This window comes from Mixophyes fleayi, chromosome 2 (assembly GCF_038048845.1).
Source record: "Mixophyes fleayi isolate aMixFle1 chromosome 2, aMixFle1.hap1, whole genome shotgun sequence".
In the NCBI taxonomy this organism is placed as follows: Eukaryota; Metazoa; Chordata; class Amphibia; order Anura; family Limnodynastidae; genus Mixophyes; species Mixophyes fleayi.
In genome coordinates, this window is record NC_134403.1 from 204829089 (window position 1) to 204854584 (window position 25496).

Consider the following 25496-nt stretch of genomic DNA (forward strand, 5'->3'; position numbering starts at 1 on the left):
TGGTGAGGAGTTTGAAAAGGATTCTGTAGGGGAAGGGGAGCCAGTGTAAGGCAAGGCAGAGAGGGGAGGCAGAGGAGGAGCGGCGTGAAAGGAAGATGAGTCTCGCGGCCGCATTGAGTATAGAGCGGAGGGGGGAGAGATGGGAGTGGGGGAGGCTGGTGAGGAGGAGGTTGCAGTAATCCAGGAGGGCAATGTTGCGTAGTTGGAAGCGACAGGCTTGGGCAAGGGCATGAATATGGGGGGCAAAAGAGAGAGAGGAGTCGAGGGTGACACCCAGGCAGCGGAGTTGGTTGTGCTGTTGACGACAATAGAGAGGTCGGGGCAGGATGGGAGTCTGGACGGAGGAAAGACAATGAGTTCCGTTTTAGAGATATTGATTTTGAGAAAACGCTCGGACATCCAGGAGGAGATGGCGGAGAGGCAGTCAGATACACGAGAGAGGAGGGTGGAAGAAAGATCAGGAGAAGAGGTGTAGAGTTTACTCACTTTTACACGGACACACACACTTGTAAATAGTACATATTAGTTGTAGATGCAACAAATAGTTATTTATGTCAAAATATAGCGGTATTTATGTTTAATATTATAAGTTATATGCAGGTTAGTAAAACTCAAGGTTCAGGTTGCAGGAACGGTGTCATGTTTAGTATCATTTTAATCCCCTATTCATCAGCAGCTGTCTGGTTCATTCGCTGAAGAGATCGCACATTGCATACTCTAGTTATTGATGTTAGGGAATAAATGTGTAAAGTGATACTGACTATAAAATGCTAATAGGCTAGTTGAAACTGGAGTCTTGGCGGGAAAGTCGGAGCACATCCCCTGGAGAGATGACCCCCACCTTTGGATATTTTGGTTTGAATTGGTCTATGACCTGCAGTACACTGGACCTTCCTGAAGCCTGGACCAATAGAAGCAAGCCACACCATCTGCTTTGTTTTACTGTATTTCTGACTGCATAAAAGCAGGAGCTTTGGGCTTAGTGACCAGTCTTCTTTGACCACAGACTTCAGACCTGAATGATTGTTCACTGGATCCAGAGCGCCTGCGATAAGTAACGGCTGTACTTATTATTATTTTGCTTGAATTATTCTGCTACTTTTTGAGAATAAATTACTTTGTGCTTTGGAAACACAATCGAGATTCGACAACCATTATTGGATAGCAACAAAACGTGCATAACAGTCTCAAAACAGCAAGTGCCGTATATGCAGAGAGTACCTACACCCGTATTTAACAAGTCATTTCTTCAGATCCACTTGTAGTTGAATACGTGCTTTTTTATAAAAACGCACATTATGTTTGTTTTGCGCGCTTTAATGCATCAGGTCCTGTATTAGTAAATATTATGGTTGGGAGCCACTTGTTTAAAAATGAAATCAAATTAATCATAAATGTTTGATGTATGGAAGGAGAATCAAAGAGAAAGTTCACACAGATCAGTAAATAGTCCATGTTTTTAAATACATTAAATTCTTCAGATACGTTGTAGTCTTTTTGATTATGCACAAAGTAGATGGATATATGGATCATATACTTATCTGAAAATACTTTCAGGTAAGCCTCAGTGTAGGAGATATTGTAGTTGTGTAGATTCCTTCTGGTGTGGTGAGAACAATGCATGTTATGGACAGTGCCCTTCAGAGTATATCCTTGGAAAAAAGTTCTTCATCATCACTGTGTCTTCCCTTCAACCCTATTTCAGCAAAGAGAACTTTAAGAAATAATTTTCTACAGACAAAGGGCATTCTGTTGGTGCTTATTGACCTATATAAATGGCTGTGTTAGCCACTAATGGTTACAATAAGAATGATCTTAAGAAAGGTTTGAAACTGGATTACTAGATATGTTTACGGCTAGGAGGAACACACATATGGTTATGAAAGAAATGAGAGATTAATAGGGTTCCTTGTAGGGAAACAACAAGAAGAGAATTTAGTAATGGTTAAAAAAAGAAATACACATAATGTGCAGTAAATATGTAACAATATTAGATTCTTATTACCTGCACACTTTAGGTTGAGAAATTTGTAACTATCCTTGAATAACTAGTCTATGATGATGAAAAGTGCCCTGTGCAGACCAAGTACAAGCATACTTTGGGCTATAAAACAAGTAACAAATAAACTGCTGGTTTTAGCTCTTTCTTCATCATAACCTCGAAGCAGCTCAAATGCTACATCTTGCTGTAGTCACATGTCTACTGATATGTTAAGATGGATGGGACGGCAAAAACAACAGATGGGTGATGGATTTATATGTGTAAATGGATTGGAAGCCTTAGGAGATAACAATCCATTAAAAAGACCTATCTTTATGGTATTGGAAATTAAGACCACTCAACCATCTAAAACTCCTCTGCTTTCACCACAGGGGGTTATGGGTGTCACCTCAGTATAACAAAAGTATAGCAATCTGCATTAAATAATATGTTAACTTGTTGTAGCCCTGTTCTTAAAGGATATAAGTGCATATCTGTTCACTAATAAAAAGCCATTCGCACTCGATTTCTCTATTGTGGAGTTTTTTTTTCTGTGGACACTTACATTATTATACTGTATCGTCTACTCTAAATAATATTTTCGGGGGACACTTTGGACCTTAACTCACAGTTACTGTAAATCTATAGAAACTCCTTCCCTGTCAGGAGATTAAATTTATAGTCAAATAATCTAATTCAATTCTGCTAGTAAGGTACAGAAATGGAGAGAGTTGTTAATAATAAGCAATGTGGCAGGAAAAGTTCAGGCATGTTTACTCACAGAGGTCAAAGTACCCATGAGACACTACACTACTGTTAAAGCAACCATTAGAGATTGGGTAAAGTAAGTTAAACAGGCCAGGTTGCTGTTAGAGCAGTGTGTGGGCAGGTATGGTGCCTTCCATGCCCTTACAGCAGCCTTCCCCTCAGGGAATCCAAAGCTTGGCTCATGTAATCTTAGATGTACTCTATTAGAGAGTGTATCTAAGTAGTAATTTTAGGTTGTACTTTGAATAAAAGATTCCTGTATTGGAAATTAAATTCCTATTATTTTTGTTATGTGGGGCAATCATATTCTACAGAAGGGGCTTTGAACTCTTCCTGTCTTAAAGGGGGCTTACATCATACTTGCCAACTCTCCCTGAATGTCATGGAGACTCCCTGAAATAGGGGTGATCTCCCTCACTCCCTGAAGAGTCTGTCATTCTCCTTGATGCTGAGCCAGTACAAGACGTGGATGGCACTGTTCAGAAATTGTGTCCTATGTCCATGTATTGATGCCTATTGAGGTGGCTATTTTCATGGAGATCAAGATTTAATCAAAGACTGACAGGTAACATGACTTTAGAAATGTAAAAGACAATAGAGATTCATTAGCTGCTTTTCTTTAACGCATAGTTGCCTGCTCTCCCGGAAGGTCTGGGAGACTCCTGCATCTCTGGGAGAGCTCCCGGCTCTCGCCACAGCAATAGATAATTGGACAAAATTGTGGCAATTGTTAAGGGGCGGAGCCAACATGACGTGATTCGTCAAGCCCCGCTAAGCGGTGAGCACTTCTGCCTTACAGCACTGGGGTCTTGAGTTCAATTCCCGACCATGGCCTTATCTGTGAGGAGTTTGTATGTTCTCCCCATGTTTGTGTGGGTTTCCTCCGGGTGCTCCGGTTTCCTCCCACACTCCAAAAAAACATACTGGTAGGTTAATTGGCTGCTATCAAAATTGACCCTAGTCTCTCTGTCTGTCTGTGAGTGTGTGTCTATATTCGGGAATTTAGACTGTAAGCTCCAATGGGGCAGGGACTGATGTGAGCGAGTTCTCTGTTCAGCGCTGCGGAATTAGTGGCGCTATATAAATAAATGATGATGATGATGTTCCTACTATTGACATATACAATAATGATAACTATACAATCCCCTACCTTTATCCTTTTAGAAGCATAGAAGGTGGATGTCACTTACATAATGTGATTCTGACAGGACATGTAATTGTTTTTATATTTTTTGATTGAGGTAAGAAAACTGAACTAGTGCATATCACAAATGTAATAAATATCTTGCAACTTTTCTACTAACAAAATTGAATTGAATTGCAAGCTTGCAATTGGTTATCAGTCTTCAGTTAGCAAGACACAAAATAAAATAATTTTGTGTTCTGAGTAAATATTTGAAGAAAACAAGTTGTATGAATGAACTTTATGTCATATAGAGTTACGTTTCACACCACAATCTTCTTGATTTTGAGCGGATCCTCACATCACTACTCTGTGCTATCAAACTCAGGTTCAGATTTACTAAAAATTGTGTTTGGTCGCTGTTTTAAAATACTGCTCACAGGTGAATTAGAGATATAATCTGCCACATTTTCTATGGGGCTATTTGAGGCTGAGATGTTAAATGGCTGGACATATGTGAGGAGTTCAACGTATTTCCACTCTTCACTTTACATACATGCTGTGTGAACCAGTTAGTGGTGCCCTCTTTATATAAGAGAAGATGGAAGGGAGATGTAGGTGGTTGGAGGGAAGGTTTGCCCTCCATGGTGCTGGCCACACCCACATACAGCTGGCCACACCTGCACATTACTGGCCACACCTCTGGTGGGACGGCACTTCTCACAATAGGCCCTTTATAATTTTCAGTCCCAGGCCCATGTGGCCCTTTATCTGGCCCTGGCAGTGACCTGCTAGTGTGGACTAAATTCTTAGATTCATTTAACGGCGTACGTATTTGTTCGGCCCCACCCATATCCAGTAGAACATTAAACCTACATATTGATGCCTCAGGGTCATGCAGTTTCGAGGCCTACTTCCAGGGGAACTGTTGCCAACCCGGTGGCCTGACGCCTGGTTTGACAGCAATTTAGTTAGCAATTTATTGATCCTGAAACTATTTCCCATAACAGTGGTGGAAGAACGATGGGCCCCCCTGTTACGGGGGTGAGACATAGTGGGTTGGTGCGACAACTTGGGAGTTGTCCAATGTATCAATAAACAGAGCGCCTCATTGCCCAGCCTGTAAATATTTTTCCTAGTCCTATACTGTTTAGACCAAAACATTTCCTTTACAGCGCTTCATGTCCTTGGCATTGATAACAACTTAGATTACACTCTTTTTTTTGAGGCAAATGGCTTTGGTTCTGGGATTTGGCTCCTGAAACTCACCCTATTGAGTACCCCTAGTTTTTCTTATGTTTGGCAGATCATCGAGCTGACAAAGAAGGACTGCCGGAGATTTTGTTGGCACCATTCTCCAGGAGATCCTACCAAGCAGCCTAGCAACAATGGGTCCGATTCATAGATACGCGGGTGCCCATGACTCGGGCAAAGCGACGACAGTTGTACTCTGTTGAGCTGGGGAACAAAAGCAAGGGCTATAAAAAGTACATGTTATAATCCCCATTATGTGAGAAATGAGGGACAGGCTGGTTAGGGTGTTATCAAACGCGCTTCGTCACAGTTACCCGTACACGAGGACTCCACAATATGCCCTGTAGCTATGTGTACCCGATTTTCGGGTGTGCGGCCACAAGAGGAGGATCTATTGTTGGTTCATACTAATGGATCATTCCTCATTAAAGTTCCAAGCGATCATTGGAATACACGGATCTAGATCTGGCCCTGCACGGCACCCAATCCTTTGGGATAGGGGCGGTTACTTCTGCAGTCAAGACGGGTTTCCATTGCAGCCATTAAACACCTGGGTGGAAGTCCGGTGCTTATGAAACATATAAATGAACTAGGTGATGAAAGGTTCTTTCTTGTAATCTCCCTCCACAACCCCCCCCCACACTCTTCCCCCACCTTCAATAACCCAGGGCTTGGCTGCTTGTCACTTTTTAGCGAGGACATGAAGGAATTTTTCCAATTTTCTCTTGGATCAGGCCAGATTAGTGGTGAGCCTCCGGGGTTTTATGGGTTTTTGCCTTCGTATGTGTTACCACACACCCAACGTTAACCCATCCTGTTCCGTCCCGTGGGTCCGGTACCACCTGTACGTCAGTGGCAGACTGTACCTGGACAGCTTTGGCCACGCTCTGATGTACATTCCTTTGTTTGCTTTTAGGTAATTGTATGGAGAAGATACGTACATGGGTGGTCGGACACTCATATGTGCACTGGACACCAGGCACCGATTGACAAACAACTCGTCTGCATTTGCGCATCCCTGTAGCTCTAAGATGGCTAGGTATGAGGGGTTTAAGATGGTCAGCCCTTATCCATTCTTATCATTAGAATAGAAATGGCTGGTCCCCCAGAGATATTGGCCCTTCGTCTAGGGGTAAAGACTTGGGGAAGGGTAAGTCCCTTGAATTAATTATCTCCATTAGGGATGACTGTCAGATACCGGCCCCCATTATGCGGGGGGTCATTAAAAAAATGAACAGGTCCACGGGACACATGGTATGAGCATTAGAAGGTGTATGCATTAATAACCCTTTATCACCTCCGACCACAAACACCTATATAGAGTGGACGGGGTCCACCTCATGGGGGAAGGTTTATATTTTTTCTATAAAGCAGATTTATTGGAGGTTGGGGTGGTAGTCAGTTGGCTCCATCAATGAAGCCCATAATCTTTACTGACTGGTTGTATGTCGCACATTTCCCATATTTCTACTTTAAGCTGCTCCTCCTTCACCCTGTGGCACCACAGTTTGCAGGGTGAGTTTGAGAGCACCGGAGCCAGACAACTGCAAATCACTTTCAGCAGACGGGGGTTCTGATGGAAGTGCAACCACGTCCTGTGTGCCGTGAACCTGTGGTGCTGAAAGATGAGAAAGATTTGTCCCTGACATGTGGACAGGAACCGGGCTGGTCTGAGTAGGAAGGGGTGACGGGCGTTTTTGCGCCAGGAGGGTGTAGGGGTATGCAGGACAAAATCAGGTGCTGAAGTGAGGCCCCTGAAACCGCACATGGAGGGTGAGGGCTGGGGGGTGGCATGGACCAGCTAGAAATTTCCAAGAGCTGAACCCTTGGGACTGGGACGCAGGCTGGGGGGTGGGATACCTGGGCCGGGGGTAAGTTGTGGACCATGTAATCCATGAAGGGGAAGGCTGGATGATGAGATATGCTGTGGAGTGGTAGGAAGTTTCTCTGAAAACCACAGAGGGAAAAGGCCCGGGGGAATGTAGGCTGGGAGGGGTGGCTGGGCAGTGGGCCTCATACGCCCATGTTAGTTCAGGATGTGGAAGGGATTGGGGTGGGAGCAGGTTGACTGATGTTATGGAAAAATGGTGAGTGTGGGGGAGGGCGATTCACCGGGAATCATGTAAAAAATTTGGGGAATAGAATGCTGGGGTAGGGGCGGATGCCAGGGCAAATGGGTGACGTGGGCCTGTAAATTCTGGCTATGGAGCAAAGAGGCTCTGGGTGGGATATCAAGATGGCTGGGGCCGGAAAGCGAGCCATTGGAAAAACGGTCTGGGTGGGGCAGATCTGCAGGGACGGCGCATGAAAGCATAGAATTCCACTTGGCTGGAACCTACAGTGGACATAACCTCAAATGGGTAAATGCCTGATGTTAGCCCTAACACCAACGTTTAAGGGTGCACAGCAATTGGCCTCACTTGTCATAAAATAATTACGTCTAACTTATGAAGAATATAGAATGTGAACCATATTTTTGCATGCAATCTGTGAACCAATACAGTTGCAGTATTACTGGTTGACAAGATAAAAAGTCTCTAGCTAGTGAGTACTGTTTTGTATTAATGTAGTGAGTGTAGATTTCACCGCTGTGCATTAAAGTCAGCGGTGATAGGTATAGAGTTTTTAAAAAGCAAACTGACTTTATCAGTAGCATGCACAGAAACTAAATTTGTGGCTAAACCATTGAAAACAAAGTGGGTGGTAAATAATGTCTGCACTTTTTAGAGTGAAGTACACTGTTTCTTAGTGTAGATAACATTGTGGTAACATTCATCCATCAAGTGATATACACTTCTCTTGCAGTTGCTAGGATACTAAATTTATTGCGCACCAAGTTGATAAGGCAGTTTTTTTTGTCAGGAAAGTGACATTGGAATAAAAAAAGGATGTCAGAGGAACAATATAGATTTAATATTAATCATATAGTACTTCTGAGAATTTTCCTATGTGTAAATTACATTGAAATGAGAGAATATAACAAAAATTAAAAAATAAATAGTGATGTTGATTTTTGTTATTTCGATCTTAATACTGGACTCTAAGCTCTTTCACTGGTTGTGCCTTGTAGAAAACTCAAGGAGTTTTAATACAGTTACCAACTAAAATTGTTTACTTGCTCATTTCTGATTTTGTTAGACAATCTTCTATGAAATAGTAACATAAATTAATGTCATACCCTTGTCTTTATATACAGTATAAAAAAAATCAAAGCTTAATTTATAATTATCAATATTGGTGAGACATTTAAACTTCTTCCTAAACACAAACAAAAAGTGAGTTAAACATATTAAGAATCTGGCCTAGAAAAGAAACATTGTATAACATACAAGCATCATCATCATCATTATCATCAGAGAAGCAGTATCAAAATTAATCTTAAATAAATATTTTTTTACAATATAGTTATTGTGGCATGTTTTTAGTATATCTTACAATATCAGAATTGATATATCATTGGTTTGTATAGCTATACAAGCTTTCCACATGGTGTTGTGGAACTACAAAGCACAGCATGTCATTTGTAATTCTAAAATAGCTGGAGAGCCATAGGTTACACTGGTATACAGCCAACCACATTAATATACACACACAGTGCTTCATAGGCACCTGAAAATGCGTTCCCGCAGTGGGTCTTTTATGCCCCAGTCCACTGCCCCTGCTGTTTTTTTCCCACTTCAACTTGCCCCCACATAGAGGGCACATTTTTACTGGTCATAGCAATAGGAGGCTTCCATAACAGCAAAGTTTCAAGTCCTGAAGGTAATTGTTGCATGATGAAAAAGATTTACACCATTTTTGTGTGACTGCCCAACATTTAAGACTTGATTTGATTTTTTACTTTAAATCATATTTTGCCCCCATCTCCCTGATTCTCTATATTTGCTCTTTGGTGGCGATTTGTTTCCTTGAACAGCCACCATTAGTTAAATTCAGCAGGGTCACTGTACTCATATAATTTGGACCTCTGCTGGGCACTTTTTGCGCTGCTTGGGTCTCTTCGTGGTACGAGAAATCCAACATAGCTACTTTGAATGAAAGCCGATTTCTGATTGGAGGAGCAGGTGTTGTAAATAAAAGCTGGCTGTGGATTGGAGGAGCAGCCATATTTCATTCACAGCAGCTGCATTAGATCTCTCCTGCTCCATAGAGACCTGAGCAGTGCCAAAGGTGATATATGTGAATTATCAACTATTAATGCTGAATGCAACTAATGGTGGGTGTCCCAGGAACGAACACGAACCAGAGTACAAGAATCTGGAAGAGGTGTGCAGAATACATTTTTAAAGAGGAAAACACCTTTTATATATCTAATTTCAAAAGACTTTTAAGTAACCTTAAATTGTGTCCCATTCTTATGATATGAGAACACTTTATAAATGTACCTTTATATGTTAAAAAGTAAGTAAAACCAGTATTTCACATTAATATATTATGAAATGCTGTATATTATAGATGTAATAACTGGTGCATTTAGACTTAACAAGGGGTCATGTAGAGTGGAACATAAGCTTTTTCCAACTGCTCTTGTGTAGTAACAAAACATACATCTCAGTCAGCTCTTAGACTGAGATGTATTTCTACTTGCACCTCTCTATGCCTAGAGAGACACAGCAGAGGAAGTAGCAGGCACACAGGCATACTCCTAGTTAGAGATGGGAGGGTCCGGTTCCCCCGAGAACCAAACCCACCCGAACTTTGGGTATCCGAGTACCGAGCAGAGTAGCTCGGTACTCTCCCGCCCGCTCCGAATCCAAATTGAGGCCGAACGTCATCGTGACGTTGTCGGATCTCGTGGCTCGGTTCTCGAGATACTTCAAGATTATAAATACCTGCCTCCACAGCAATCCATCGCCATTTGACAGAGGGAGAGAGCAGGGTGTAGTCACAGGCTGATTAGAGCAGGGACAGAGAATACAATATTCTTATTCCAATTGCTGTAACAAAAATCGCTAGAGAAGAGAGGAGGATAGAGGTTTATTTTATTTTTGTAATATTTGGCACTCCCCAGTGCTTTTGGGGTGTCCCCCATAATTGTGCATAAATATTTCTGGCTGTCAAAAGTCATATCTGTCAGCAGTATCTACCAAATAATTTTTAGCACTCCTCAGTGCTTTTGGGGTGTCCCCCATAATTGTGCATAAATATTTCTGGCTGTCCAAAGTCGTATCTGTCAGCAGTATTACCAAATAATTTTTAGCACTCCTCAGTGCTTTTGGGATGTCCCCCATAATTGTGCATAAATAATTCTGGCTGTCAAAAGTCATATCTGTCAGCAGTATCTACCAAATAATTTTTAGCACTCCTCAGTGCTTTTGGGGTGTCCCCCATAATTGTGCATAAATATTTCTGGCTGTCAAAAGTCATATCTGTCAGCAGTATCTACCAAATTATTTCGAATGGATTCAAAGCAGTCCACATTTAATCAGAATGAGCAACCAGGTTCTGTCACCAGTCCTGATGTTAGTGTTCCCAGTACGTCATCTGGGCAAGGCGATGTCAAACTGCAGAGTGTTTCGAAATCAGTCCACAAAACAAAATCCCCCAAAAAATTTACTGTGTTGAAGCGAAAAAGAAGTGTTACTGAGCAAAAGTTTAGTGCCGATGAAATTTTTTTTGCCAACATACCATTCTACACACGCAGTGGCAAAGAGAGAATGAGGCCTTCACCTTTGGCTATTAGTGGCAGATCCCAAAAAGTTACCGAGCCTACAGTTGGTGCACAACTATTGTTATGCGTCAAAGCCGAGCTGCAAGATAATAGTAAGACATTAGAGGATAATGTTTGCTCGGATTCACAAATGACAACAATCCCTGTGGAGAGTCCAATCAACAGTGGGATGTCTAATCGTGAGCATTCTGCTGATGTGTGCCTTAATAGCCCGAGTGTAGCCGGTGATACCCAAATTGAGGATGCCACTTTGGAATTAGAAGAGGATGAGGGGGAGATTTGTGTAGGCGACGAGGGCGCTAATGAGGATGTTGATGAGGATGAGGTTGTTTGTGTAAGTCCTGCACCAGTGGCAACAGTTCTGGCACGTGACAAGAAAAAGGCCATTGTCATGCCTGGGCATAAGACAAAAAAATCCACTTCTTATGTGTGGAATTATTTCTACCCCAATCCAGACAACAATTGTATAGCCATTTGTAGTGTATGTCAAGCCACAGTCAGTCGAGGGAGGGACCTTAACCATCTTGGAACCTCGTCTATGTTACTCCATTTAACGAGAGTTCATGGCAAAGTGTTGGGAAAAGCTAAAAGTTCTTCCCAAAAAAATACAAGCACTCCATCATCAGCTAAGACCCTCTGCTCACCGACATCCCGACGGCTACAAAATACACCCACCACACCATCCTCATCAATATCCTCAGTAGCGCTCGGAGTTAGCCCGGCATCCCACTTAAGGCTGGATGACTCCTGCATTATTATTGATTCCTCTGAAGAAAGCGTTAGTCCCACTGCTGCTGCTGTTGATGCTGCTGGGGTTGAATCGTCATCCCAGAGGCAGGTCAAGAAAATGAGCAGTCCTACATTTCAGCAATTAACTGTGAAACAATCATTTGCGAGGGGAAGCAAATATGACAGCAGTCACCCAGTCGCCAAGTGAATCACAGACGCCATGGCTACAATGTTAGTGTTAGATCTGTGTCCAATCTCCACAATAAACGCAGCTGGTTTTTCACAGTTAATTGAGGTTTTGTGTCCGCGTTACAGAATTCCATCGCGACACCATTTCTCCCGTAAATCAATTCCACAACTATACCAAAAACTGTGTAAAAATGTAGAGATTGCGCTGAAAAATGCCATTCTGCCCACTGTCCACTTAACCACAGATATGTGGACAAGTGGAAGTGGCCAAACCAAAGATTATATGACTGTGACAGCCCACTGGGTTGGTCATTCACCTTCACCAGCAGGAACAGCAGCAGCATGTACACCACTACGTAACATTTGTCACAGGCAGGCCACTCTTTGTATCACCGGCTTCACTAACAGGCATACAGCTGACAATTTGTTACGCAAACTGAGAGATGTGATTGATGCATGGCTTATACCACTTGGACTCTCCCCAGGGTATGTCACTTTGCCCATAACTCCATCCAATACGAGTATTAACATGCAAAGGATGGTGGAGGATTACTTTCAAGAGGTAGTTGATATGGAAATGTCAGACAGTCCCTTTCCTTACTGGGAAGAAAAGCAGGCCATTTGGAACCCATGTACAAACTTGCTTTGCAATACTTAAGCTGCCCACCCTCCAGTGTGTACTCTGAACGAGTGTTCAGCACAGCAGGGAACTTAGTCAGTTATCGCCGTAGAAGGTTACTTCCCAAAAATGTGGAGAAAATGATTTTTATAAAAAGCAACTACATCTTCCACGAGGAAGGCCTTCACCATCCAAGACATCCAAGCACTGACTGTTCTCTAATGGCGGATTCAAGCGGTGATGAATTGATAGTCTGTGATGATGACGTACACACTGATAAGGGTGAGGATGAAGCTGAAGATGATGACGATAACGTCTTTTTAAAACTTTCTATGTAAGTGTAGGGTGCAATCTACCCCCAAAGAGGAAAGGGACTTGTGGCATTTCCATATCATGTACCGTCTTGAAAGGCTGCTGTTTGGGCAATTTCTCATTAAGGGTAGGGTGTCATAGACAGAGTGACCCCAAACTGGCTTTGTCCATTTCAATTAATATTTTACAGTCTATAACGGCTGAATTTTTTGTTTTTTTAAACAAGTGGAGGGGGGCCTATAGAGACAGAAAGCAAACTGCCTTTTTCCATTTCTTTACATATTTAACTATAAGTGTAGGGTGTAATATACATCCAAAGACGATGGCTGCATTGCCAATATGCATAGATGGAGAGGAAGACAATCTCCTACCTACCAGGAATTAAACTGTTTTTTGGATGATTTATTACCTCTACAATTAGATTACTTATCTATGAAACAGTTGGAGCACTAAATTGGGTTATTTTAGGCCCAAAAACATTGATTTTACAACAAAATAGCAAAAAAACCAAAAACAAATCCAAAACCAAAACACGCAATGGCGGTTTTGCAAAACCAAAACCAAAACCAAAACACAACGGTAATCCAGATCCAAAACCGAATCCAAAATCAAAACACGGGGGTCAGTGACCATCTCTACTCATAGTACACCAAGGGTGTGTTAGCACTTCTTACATACTATGCTAAGGGTGAAGTAGACATAGATACGCCCCCTGGTGTAAGATTCTGTGCTGCTACTGATTATCAGCACAGATCTTCCTGTGGATTAAAAAAAAGCCAGTCAAAAAAAAAAAACTACAGCAGCCAATGAGCTCTTATTACAATCTTATTTCTGTTTGAGCTAATTATATTATTAAATCTACCTGACTCGTGTCCAGCATACCTATTTCTGTTTCTCTGTGTATCTGTTATGGATTTCGTTGCACCCTCGTATGTTTGCTGCTTGCCATACTGACCTGGGAATCTGTCTGACCGCCGCTTGTTTGAAGTTTGCTACACAGACTTGGATTCTACCCACCTTGTTCCATGCTTAGGAATTTGTGGTGATGATATTATTATTATTATTATTATTATTATTAATAATAATAATAATAATCCTTATTTATAGGGTGCCACATGACGTCTACAGTGCCATACAGAGGGCAAACAACAAGACAGTACAGGTATAACATTACCAAACAGTAAACAAATAACACTACAACTCACAACACAGCTACCTAGAAAACAAAGGTAGAGATTATTACTGAATAGACTGTTGCCACTAACTCCTGGGGGTAAATGTATCATCCTCCAATTTCTGCAAGTCGCCGGAAAAAGGCAAGTTTGCCTTTACAAACCATCAATGCTTAAAAGTTTCACTGCAAAGTCGCCGACTGCTCACCGCTTGCACTGCTGTGGCTCTGGCGCTGTACATCGCTGTACAGCGCTGTATAATTATTGCTGCTCCAGATTCCGTGAGTTTGATTAAATGCACATTATTCTTAACCCTGACTAAAGCTTAAGCAAGTTTTCATTTGTATCCCACTGGTTGCTCACTGTTTGCACTGCAGTTGCTCAGGTTAATATTCAGTAATACTTGTGCAGGTAACAATCATTGCTTTTTTCATACTTTGTGGATTGTTATACATATAATAATCCTTTGACCTGGATGTATGTATAGGCATTGCTATTACTATTTTATTGGAAAACTGTGATTGCTACTTTAGTCTGCATACTGGAACTATGCCTGAAAGTCTCTCTTTCTTTTTGAACACTTCAGCTATTTTAGAAGATTGATGTTACAGAGTATATATATATATATATATATATATATATATATATATATATATACATACAGGATAGCTGCCGTTTGTCCAGGCCAACTTCAACTCTCAGCCTTGGGACAGCAAAGACACAACAGTGATAAATGTAAAACGTTTATATGGCAAGTTATGAGCTTTGTGATTTATGAACTGATATCACATAATGGACTTCAGTATTGTTCTACTAAATTTGGAATTTGTGTGCAAATTTTTCAACTGAATGTTATTTAAGATCACATCCATTGACCATATTATCCTCAATCACATGGTATGGCATAAAATATGTCCAAATAGCAAAAATCTAATTGAAAAATGTTGCTCTTACCAATCAAAATCCATTTCGCTACCTACATAGCTACTAATGACTACACACTTGAAATTGATTCTGCTCATTGATTCTCAAGTGTAAAGTCCAAGCATGCTAATGAACAGACTTATAAAATTAAAAAAATAGACAAAGAAAATGTTATGACAGTGGGGCAACACTGCTGAAACCATTAAAAATGGAGCAAGGACACAAGTACAAACTCCTGCTGTAATCATAAGTGTACAACATTAGAAAAAAATAAAATTACACCTTTTACCTGTCAAGCATCCCTCATGTTGTCCAAATCACATGTGCTACATAACTATACCACTCAAAGTAAAATTGCAGAAGTGCATTCGTCACACACAGACTTCCAGACAAATAATCAGTTAGACCACTGTGCTCCCATGAGTGAAACAGAAGTATACTAAATGTTACATATATCAAAAGCACCTTTATAAGTCAGGTCCATATTAAAGGCTCAAAATTTGACTGTCAGATCAAACCAAGATCCTTGGTCAGCTATGGTACATAGTTTTAATTATCATGAGAATCTGCTTTCTTACCAGCATTATTTTATTATTGTTTTATGTTTTAACTTTTCTTTATGCCCTGTCAATACAGAAGGTGTAATGGTCTATAAAAAATTCTATGTGTGTGTTGCCCTTCACCACTACATGTGAACATATATCTTCCTGATGGATGATGTTGGTGAGTTGTGTAATATATGGGATAATACATCCCCTACTATAAATGATAAGAATATAAAAAGCTACAAAGAATATAAACCATGTAAACACATACAGGCGCAAAATTAGTCATAAACTGAGTACTCTTATACAGCTGTGAAAATGTGAGTAATATTATTAATATTATATTATGATTATAATAATAAACATATTTACTTAATGAACACATCAGAACATACTGAAGGTCATATATGAAGTGCATCTGATGTGCATTGCGAATTGCATGGACTGGACTGGATGATCCGCCACGGCACTCCTACTGACTGCTATTGGAAATTGCTTCCACAAACTAGATGTGAACTTCTCATACCACTTTAGAACCAACCCGTTCAAAAAAATAAACTTTCTCCTAAATTACTTGTTAGTTTAACCTCATTTATAACTTAAGTGAATCATTACAGGAAAGGGATATGGGCACTGTCTTTATTACAAGTGGTGTTTTTGCATGTTAAGTGTTTTTATTGATTTAGTGCGCCTTTAAAGTAAGGGTGTGCAGCGGGCACTTTTAGTGTTTTGTGTTTTTGGTTTTGGGTTCTGATTAGCTTGAGGTTTTGGGTTCTGATTTGTTTTGCCAAAACACCTGACGAAAGGTTTTGGTTCTGATTTAGGGTTTTGGGTTCTGATTTATTTTTAAAAAAGCATAAAAAGTGCCAAAATCTAGTTTTTTGTTTGTTTTTCACTCCTACGCTATTATTAACCTCAATAACATTCAATAACAATCATTTCCACTAATTTCCAGTCTATTCTGAACACCTCACACCTCACAATATTGTTTTTAGTCCAAAACGTTGCACCGAGGTAGCTTTCTGGACTGCGTAGTGGAGTGGGCCCGGTACCCAATTTGGTACCGGGGCCACAATACCTCCGCCTTCAAATGGTCTCAATTCCACTGCACAGCTGCCTGCTCCTACATCCTCTGCAGCATATACAGGGTGTAGTTCGAGCGTGTCAATACCTCTTGTTTTAGACGATGACAGGTCATTTTGATTAATTTTGGATTTGGCAGCAACAGTCAACGTTTTTTAATATCTGATACGCCTCTATCTGGACTGCGTAGTGGAGTGGCCCCGGTACCCAATTTGGTACCGGGGCCACAATACCTCCTCCAACCATGGTACAGACCATTCATCATTGAGATCCCATCAAGTATGTTAAAGACAGACAGGGTCGAAGTGTTATTTGTTGACTTTGAAAACAAAAATACTGTCCCTGTTGCAAATCTTCGTGCAATGAAGAGTGACTTTTTCATTTAAAGGCTCAAGCTTTCAAGTGTAGTGTTTATAAGTTATATTATACTTTTGGTTTAATTTGTTTAATTTGTTTTAATTTTGTTTTACTTTGTGCTCATGGCAAACGACTGTTGAACGGTCAATTATTTGGTGAAAGACGTAGCGGTCTTACGACTTCCCCTCTGGGAAGATGACCAACTACCAGCAGCAACAGCAGCAGTGGCAGTAGTAGGCGTACCGCTGCAGGATTCCTCGGATAATCCCGGATTGAAGAGGACTCAGTCTGGCTGGTGACATGGCCTGCAGGATTAAATCTGATGGAGATCGTGGAGGAAGTTGACGAGGAGGGTGTTGGTGGTGTGTATCCAACAGGACCAAGGGATTTAGGTGTCCCTGGACTGATGACGGTCCTAGCCCCAGTTCCTGAACTAACCATTGAACTATGAAGGTTATTCAGGTGACGTATAAGGGAGGATGTCCCTAGGTGGCCAAGATCCTTACCCCTGCTTATTTGAGCTTTACATAAGCTACATATGGCCATACATTTGTTGTCTGGATTTGGATAAAAATAACTCCAGACCGAAGAGGTGCATTTTTTGGTCTTCTAACCAGGCATGACGATGGGCTTTTTCATCCCATGGACATCAGCTGTTTCCCCCCCTGGTGCCTCATTTACAATAACCACATCAGCATCCTCATCATCAAGTTCCTCCACAGCGCCAGCTACATCAATAGCCTCCTCCCGGTGTACAACATTGACACCTTGATTATCCAAATCTGGATCTACACTGTGGGTGATCCTTCCAGCATATGCAGAGGGTGTGCTGCAAATGGTGGATGGAGTCACCTCTTCCCGTACAGTGATGGGAAGGTCAGGCTTATCAACCACCAACACCCTTGGACTCGCCTTGGGGATTTGTGATGTCATCTGTTTAGAAGACAGAGTTGTTTGCTGTTTTGTTGTTGTTGCTGACAGCATAACTCTCTTCAATTTTTTTGAGAGGGGGGGAGGAGGAGGACTTAGATCCTTGGGTGAAGCTGAACCACTAGTCCTGAACACGGGCCAGGGCTTAAGCCGTTCCTTGCCACTCCGTGTCGTAAATGGCATATTGGCAAGTTTTCGTTTCTCCTCAGATGTTTTTAATTTTCTTTTTTTGGAAATTTTAGTCAACTTTGGGTTTTTGGATTTTACATGCCCTGTACTAGGAGATTGGGCTTCGGCCTTGGCAGACGACGTTGATGGTATTTCATCGTCTATGTCATGACTAGTGGCAGCAGCTTCAGCATTAGGAGGAAGTGGTTCTTGATCTTTCCCTACTTTATCCTCCAAATTTTGGTACTCCATTATATGCAGCACAAGAGAGCGTACCCCTAAACCACACACACTGGGCAAAGCCTTTACAAATTATCTGCGACACAGGAGAGTACCACTGGACTGAAGTTATACAGCAGTACCTATTTTTAGTGACAGCTGCAAGAGTGAACGTAGTGTGAATTTGAATTGAAATAGTACTACCTAATTTTTGTGACAGCTGGAAGAGTGAACGTAATGTGACTTTGAATTTAAATAGTACTACCTATTTTTTGTGACAGCTGCAAGAGTGAACATAGTGTGACTTTGAATTTAAATAGTACTACCTATTTTTTTCAACCAAATTTTTTTTTTTTTCGTATAATTTTTTTAGAATTTTTTTATTTTTTTTATATTTATTTTTTTAATAAATTTTTTATAACTTTGGAATAATTTAGAAATAACAATGCCCTTAGCAGAACAGAGCACAGGACACAGCACCATTTAAAGGATCCGGGTATTGCGAGATCCGACAGCGGGATTATGAGTCAGAGCCTCGTTTTAGGTTTCGGAATCAGCGGGAATACCCGAACATCGCTTGGATCTGACTCGGAATCACACTGTTCGAGTGGGCTCGGATTCCAGACATCCGAGCCCGCTCATCCTTACTTTAAAGCGCAACATGAAGGCGTAAAATTGGTCACATTAGAAATATGAAACAAGACCCTCAGTCCTTTTTTAGAGTAAAAATGACAGTGACCCTAAAATGCACCCTCTTCATTTTTGTATCTCATTTCAATAATATTGCTCCACAAAAGGAACTCTGTATCTGCACTGCTCTGCAAAATGAGGCACACCAGTGTACCTACTCCATACTTTGCTTGGAACTAATTAACAACGACTCCTTCTTTCCACCTGTTCAAATTACACCTTCTCCCCAAACATCATCTTCCTTTGTAAACCCATGCATCTCTTCAAAATCCATGCACACTTTGGTAAATCAATGTCCACGTGAGTTTAAAGATGGTTTTGTAATGCATAGTTTGCATTTAGCTCTTCAAAAATTACCTCCAATGTTCATACAGATATTATTTAGATACAGTATATCAGCAGCGCTTGTGTATTGATAATCCCAGACCACAGAGCTCTCATATAGTCTTTGAAAAATGGCCTTCAAACTATGTTCACTGCCAGAACTCACATAGTCTCAGCACACATATGAACCCTATGAGGCCTAACTTACATTGCACTGACCATAGGGCCATTTTTTAAAAGGTGTCATTGGTACCACGGCACTTAATGATCTTATCCCAATCTCCTATCTTGTTAGTGAAGCTACACACTGAAATAGTTTTACCTTGGTAGACTGCATAAAAAGGGGGTAGACGAGGGCTGGCAACTCCTGCTAGGTACTGGACATTCAGTGAGCCTAGCCAGAAACCCCTCCAGTGGGGGGGGGGGGGGGGGGGGCTGCATTTGCAGAATATATATATATATATATATATATATATATATAGTAAATATAGTAGCAATATATTATTAACAAACTTAAATATGCAACCATGGACAGCATTAGGGCTAGATAATGTCTAGGAATTTCTTTTATACAGATGGAACATAGTGCGGGTTAAGAGCTGTTTGTGGGGGGTATATAAGGTGGCACATAAAAAGTCTAGATTGGCAAAAATATTCAATCCGTTCCTCTATACACTTGCTACTAGTCATAGTACTGTCCTTTGTATTTCTCTTAATCATTACTTTCTACTACATGCTGTATTATTTAACTCATCCATGTCCACTTGAAGGTTAATCTACTAATCATGGCAACTGAAAATAAATACTGAACTAACCATCACACAGCTTCATAATGTCACCTTCTGACCCAATACATTTCCTTCCATAAAGTAAGTTATTTCTTGAACACTAAAACATATATCTCTTCTGAAGCATCCATGCAGGCTTTCATAAAACTGATTAACCCCATACACCTCCTTTACTGTAAAAAGACAGTCTGAAAATAAAGTGTAAATATATTACTGTCTTACCAACATGCAATTAGCTTTCACCATCCAGCTTTACAAGGTATAATACACTGTTAACACACTAATAGGCATGCAAGGTAGTTATAATTCAATTAAAGGCACATTATTTCACTGCTGACTACAATAGCAGAGGCTGTGCGATGTCTATGCTACATGAAACATGCTATTTAAGCTAAATCAACTTCTACTTAAGTGAACGGTAATAAGCATTCACAGGGGCAGCTTGAGCCCTAGGGGCATCATTTATCACACTGTAATAGAAAATGGGAAGGAATAATAACACCTAGATATTCAGCAGGAGTTTGCATACATTACTAGAGGAGGTACACTACATGCAGGGCAGCTTGGCTAGGAAAGAGATGAGATTTTGTCATTGTATTGTAACATGTAGCGTATCCAGATTTAATTCGTACTGCTTCCAATAAAAGACTGCTGTTTAATATCCTTCTACGCTTTATGCGTGGTGTATATATACATATAGAAACAAACTGTGTAAATATAGTGTTTTACTTGATTTTTATCCCTTCCCCCTCTGTATTTTATAGCTCTCTTTTTATTTCCCACCCAAGAAAAGGGGCAGGTTCAGGATCTGCTCTCCGGAGAGTCTACGGCCTCGACCCTGTGGATGTGTGTGTGTGTGTATAAAAAATGCTAAATTAAAACTTGCTCCCTACGGCCATAAAGCAGATGTTGGGTTATTTGTTCGCACCACCCTGAGAATGTTAACCAGGTTTCCAGCCCTCTCTGCTAATGATCAGTGACAGGCACCAATTGTTCAGCTGCAGTTGTCCCTGTGTTTATAAGCAGAGCTATCTTCACTGTCTCTCTCTCCCCAAGGGCAGAATAAACCCTTCTGTCTCCAGAGGTGCTTGCAAGGTATTTCTCTGCAATCACCCTGATGACCATAAGGTAGAAAAGCGATTCATTGCTATGGATAGGAATCCACCCAGTATATAAATATATAAGCTATCGATCTATTCTATCTATCTATCTATCTATCTATCTATCTATCTATCTATCTATCTATCTATCTATCATTCTATCTAGATATGTGTATATGTATGCGTGTATATATATATATATATATATATATGTATAAAAATGTGGGTGTCTATATATAAATATATATATATATATATATATATATATATATACATACACACATATATATATATATAAATATATATATATATATACACATATACATATATATATATGTATATATATATATATATATATATATATATATATATATATATACACACGCATACATATACACATATATATCTATCTATCTACATATACATATATATTTATATATATATATATATATATATATATATATATATATATATATATATATATATATACATATATATATATATATATATATATATATGCATATATGTATATATATATATATATATATATACACACACATATATATATATATATATATATATATATATATACATATATATATATATTTATATTTATGTATATTAGAGATGTTCACTGATCCCCGTGTTTTTTTTTTCTAAAATCCCTTTTTTTTTTGCTAAAATCACATGTTTTTATTTCTATTGCCCCTACATTATTATTAACCTCAATAACACTAATTTCAAGTCATTTGCAGTCAATTTTGACCACCTAATAGGTCACAATATTATTTTCATACGCTTTCAAACAAAGACTGCAGATGTAGAAGACCAAGCCTGCCAGATCTATTCAGCAATGACAATTAGCAAAGGAGCTCTCCTCTTTGTATGTTACCTATATAACACAGTGCAATGTGACTGCAGATTTAGAAGACCAAGCCTGCTAGACCTATTATTTCTATTTCAGCATTGACAATTAGTAATGGAGCTCTCCTGAATGTTACTGGAGGCTTTGAAAAACACTGCTACCCCTCCTCTTTCTTTTCTACCTATGATGCTGCCCAACTGCACTAGAGACTGCCAAGAACTGTGTCCCTCTGTGAAATGGCGCTGGATCGCCGTGGAGGGCGGTGCTTATAGAATTCAAAGCTTGCGAAATCCGAGATATGACGTTTTGCCTCCGAGAGCACGCGAAAGTACCCTCGGATCTGCTAAGTTCGGGTGTGTTTGTTTCTCTGGGAATCGAGCCTGAATATCTCTAACACACACATATATATATATATATATATATATATATATATATATATATATATGTGTGTGTATATATATATCTATATATATATATATATATATATATATATACATATATGTTTGTTTCTCTGGGAATCGAGCCTGAATATCTCTAACACACACATATATATATATATATATATATATATATATATATATATATATATATATATACATATTAGGGTGATTCCATCTCCAATGGGCAATTTATTTTTTTCATACTTCTTCAACCCATCATTCGGTTCCACTTGGTATACTGACATTGGATCATAAATATTTTTTTTATTCAGTGCATATTTTCAACTTGCACAAGATGGTCAAAGTTTGATGTTATACAATTTTTCACAATATCAGACGTAGTGCCAATACACAATTTATGTTAAGAATATGCATTATAAATATTTTGATTAATGCTGTATAATTGCAGGAACAAATAGAAGTGAACATTAATAACATAATGCACTGCAGTCATGTTAATGAGTGATAATATGGGAGATATTCATTGTTATGACCGTGTTTCCCCAAAAACGGGTTGACAGGCTCCCTATTCTGGTTTCAGGACAGAATGTAATAAAGCTGCTCTCAGTTCCGAAACTTTAGGATGGAACCGCAAAAACTGTGGCTAAGGCAATGGTGAAAACCATGGATGAGTGGGCATTGCGGGACAACATCCAAGGGCTATGTTTTGATACAACAGCATCTAACACTGGAGTGGAAGGTGGAGTATGTGTGCTGCTGGAGTCTGAGATTGGCAGACCACTACTAGATTTGGCTTGTTGACATCACATCTCTGAAATAATGCTGGAAAAGGTCTTCAGTATCCATGATGTTTCTAAATCTCCAAACATGGAGCTTTATGTCCACTTCCGAGACCTTTGGCCTAGAATCGATCAAGCTTCATTCAGCACAGCAATTGAAGATGAAAAGACATCAGCTGTGGTTGCTCCCTGGAAAGATGACATCATTAAGTCTGCAGTTGCTCATTTGGAGAAATTCCAAACAAGAGATGAGCTATTGGAACTCACCATAATTTTCTTGGGAGGCATTCCTCCACATGGAGTACATTTCATATTTCCTGGAGCTATCCATCGGACTTTCTGGATGGCCTGGGCCATTTACTCCATCAAGATGTGGCTGTTCCGCAACTAGTACAATCCACAGCAGCCAGTGTTCAGCGAGTCATATTGTACTGTGACAAACTTTGGCACCATCTGCAGAAAGTTTGTCTGTTCATTACTGCCATTTATGTAAGATGCTGGTTCCAGAGCTCATCACCAACTGCAGGTCCAAGGAGTGACCTTGCCTTGTTACATGCACTGTCTGTGTATCCAAACAAAGAGGTTGGAACGGTAGCCAAAAAGACATTTAACAACCATCAATGGTATCTTTCAGAAATACTGGTCGGTTTTAGTTTCTTTGATGATAAAGTGTCAATGTCAGGCGCCGTCCCGCTATCTCCTCGGGACGGCCGCCTGCGTCATTGCCCCGCACGTCTGGTTGCCAGACTAACTTATGGTTGCTGCTATCAAAAACTCAAATGGATCTGACAATCCTCTGAAACTAATTCCACCAGTTCTTCAGTCAGCAACAAAGGGTTTACATAACTTCGTCACAAGATCAACGCTGCGTTTGTTCAAAATTCTTGATCTGTCTGAGGAATTCTTGGCGTATGATCCGGCGGAATGGCAAAACCTTGAATCATACCAAAACAGTCAGAAGATTGCAGACTCAGTGAAGGTAGTAAATGAGGGAGGTGTGGTGCTAATCCAAGAATTCAATGCTTTGATAACACTAAAAGAGGAACAGAAGCAGTTCCTTTTGCAGGTCGTGGAGGAGTATCACAGTAAGTTCTGCACACCAGTAAAAACTGTTGCCATCAACAGATCATTATCAAAGTGACTAATGTGAACTTGGTGATTGTTTAAAATATTTGATGAAAAAAACATTAATATTTAATATATTATGAAACAAATTACCGTTCTGCATTATCGCCAGTGCTTTGGTGCCGGAACTCACCTCTTTCTGCCCCCTCATTTTTGTGTAGCCCTCTTTCTCTGCCCCCTGATTTTTGTGTAGCCCTCTCTTTCTGCCCCCTCATTTTCCTGTAGACATCTCTTTCTGCCCCCCGCATTCTTCTGTAGCCCTCTTTCTGCCCCTTCGTTTTTCTGTAGCACTCTTTCTGTCCCCTCATTTTTCTCTTTCCGCGCCCCCCTTCCCCGCTATCTGTAGTCTGTACTTACATTCTATGCTTCTTTTCTCGCTTCTCTGCTTGATCTGAGCTCCTCTGGCTGGCATCGTCGTGGCTGCACTGCGCTGCTGGAGCCGGAAGCAGGACACACACTAAGATGCGGTTAATTAAAGTTTGAAAAGCCATGGAAAAAAGGTGCCAGTGCCGACTCTATGCAATCAAGCTTCCGTTCCCAACATTCCACTGAAACTGCTCTCACAAAAGTTATCAATGATATACTTACTGCAAAGTCTAACGATCATTTCTCCATACTCATTCTTCTGGACCTCTCTGCTGCTTTTGACACTGTTGATCACCCTCTTCTCCTACACACCCTTCACTCCATTAGCCTTCGTGACACAGTTCTTATCTGGTTCACTTCCTACATATCGAACCGCTCCTTTAGTGTTTGTTCCTCTGGTACATCCTTCCCTCCATTCCCACTATCTGTTGGTTTCTCACAAGGCTCTGTTCTTGGCCCTTTACTTTTTACATCATACACCTCTTCTCTTGGAGTACTAATTTGCTCATTTGGCCTCCAGTACCACCTCTACGCTGATGACACCCAAATCTGATCTCTCCCATGAGGTAGGGATTTGCAGATTTGCTGCCTTTTTCATGGCCATTGTCCCAACATATTCTGCCTGAGCATTGGGTGAAAACATGACATTCCTTGAACTGTTCCCCATTGTAGTTATGACTGGGCTCTTTGGTGGACATTTTTCGCAATTGTCTTTTAATTTTGCATTGTGACAAACAAAGTGTGTTGGATGTGATAAACAATGTTATTGCTTCTTCCCATCTGTTATTCCCTTTTTTAAAGCACTTAGTTCTTTGTTGCTTACAGCTTAATGAAGTTTTTTTTATGCTCGTCATGTGTCCAAGTTTGGAATAATATAGCCAATGCTGTATCTCCCTTTCAGATGAAACAGTTCAGGAAGGTTGCAGCTGGTTCAGACTGTTCAAGCATAATTTCAACCATGCTTTCCATCCTATTGTAATAAGGCAGCATTTTACAAATTATGCTGAATACTGT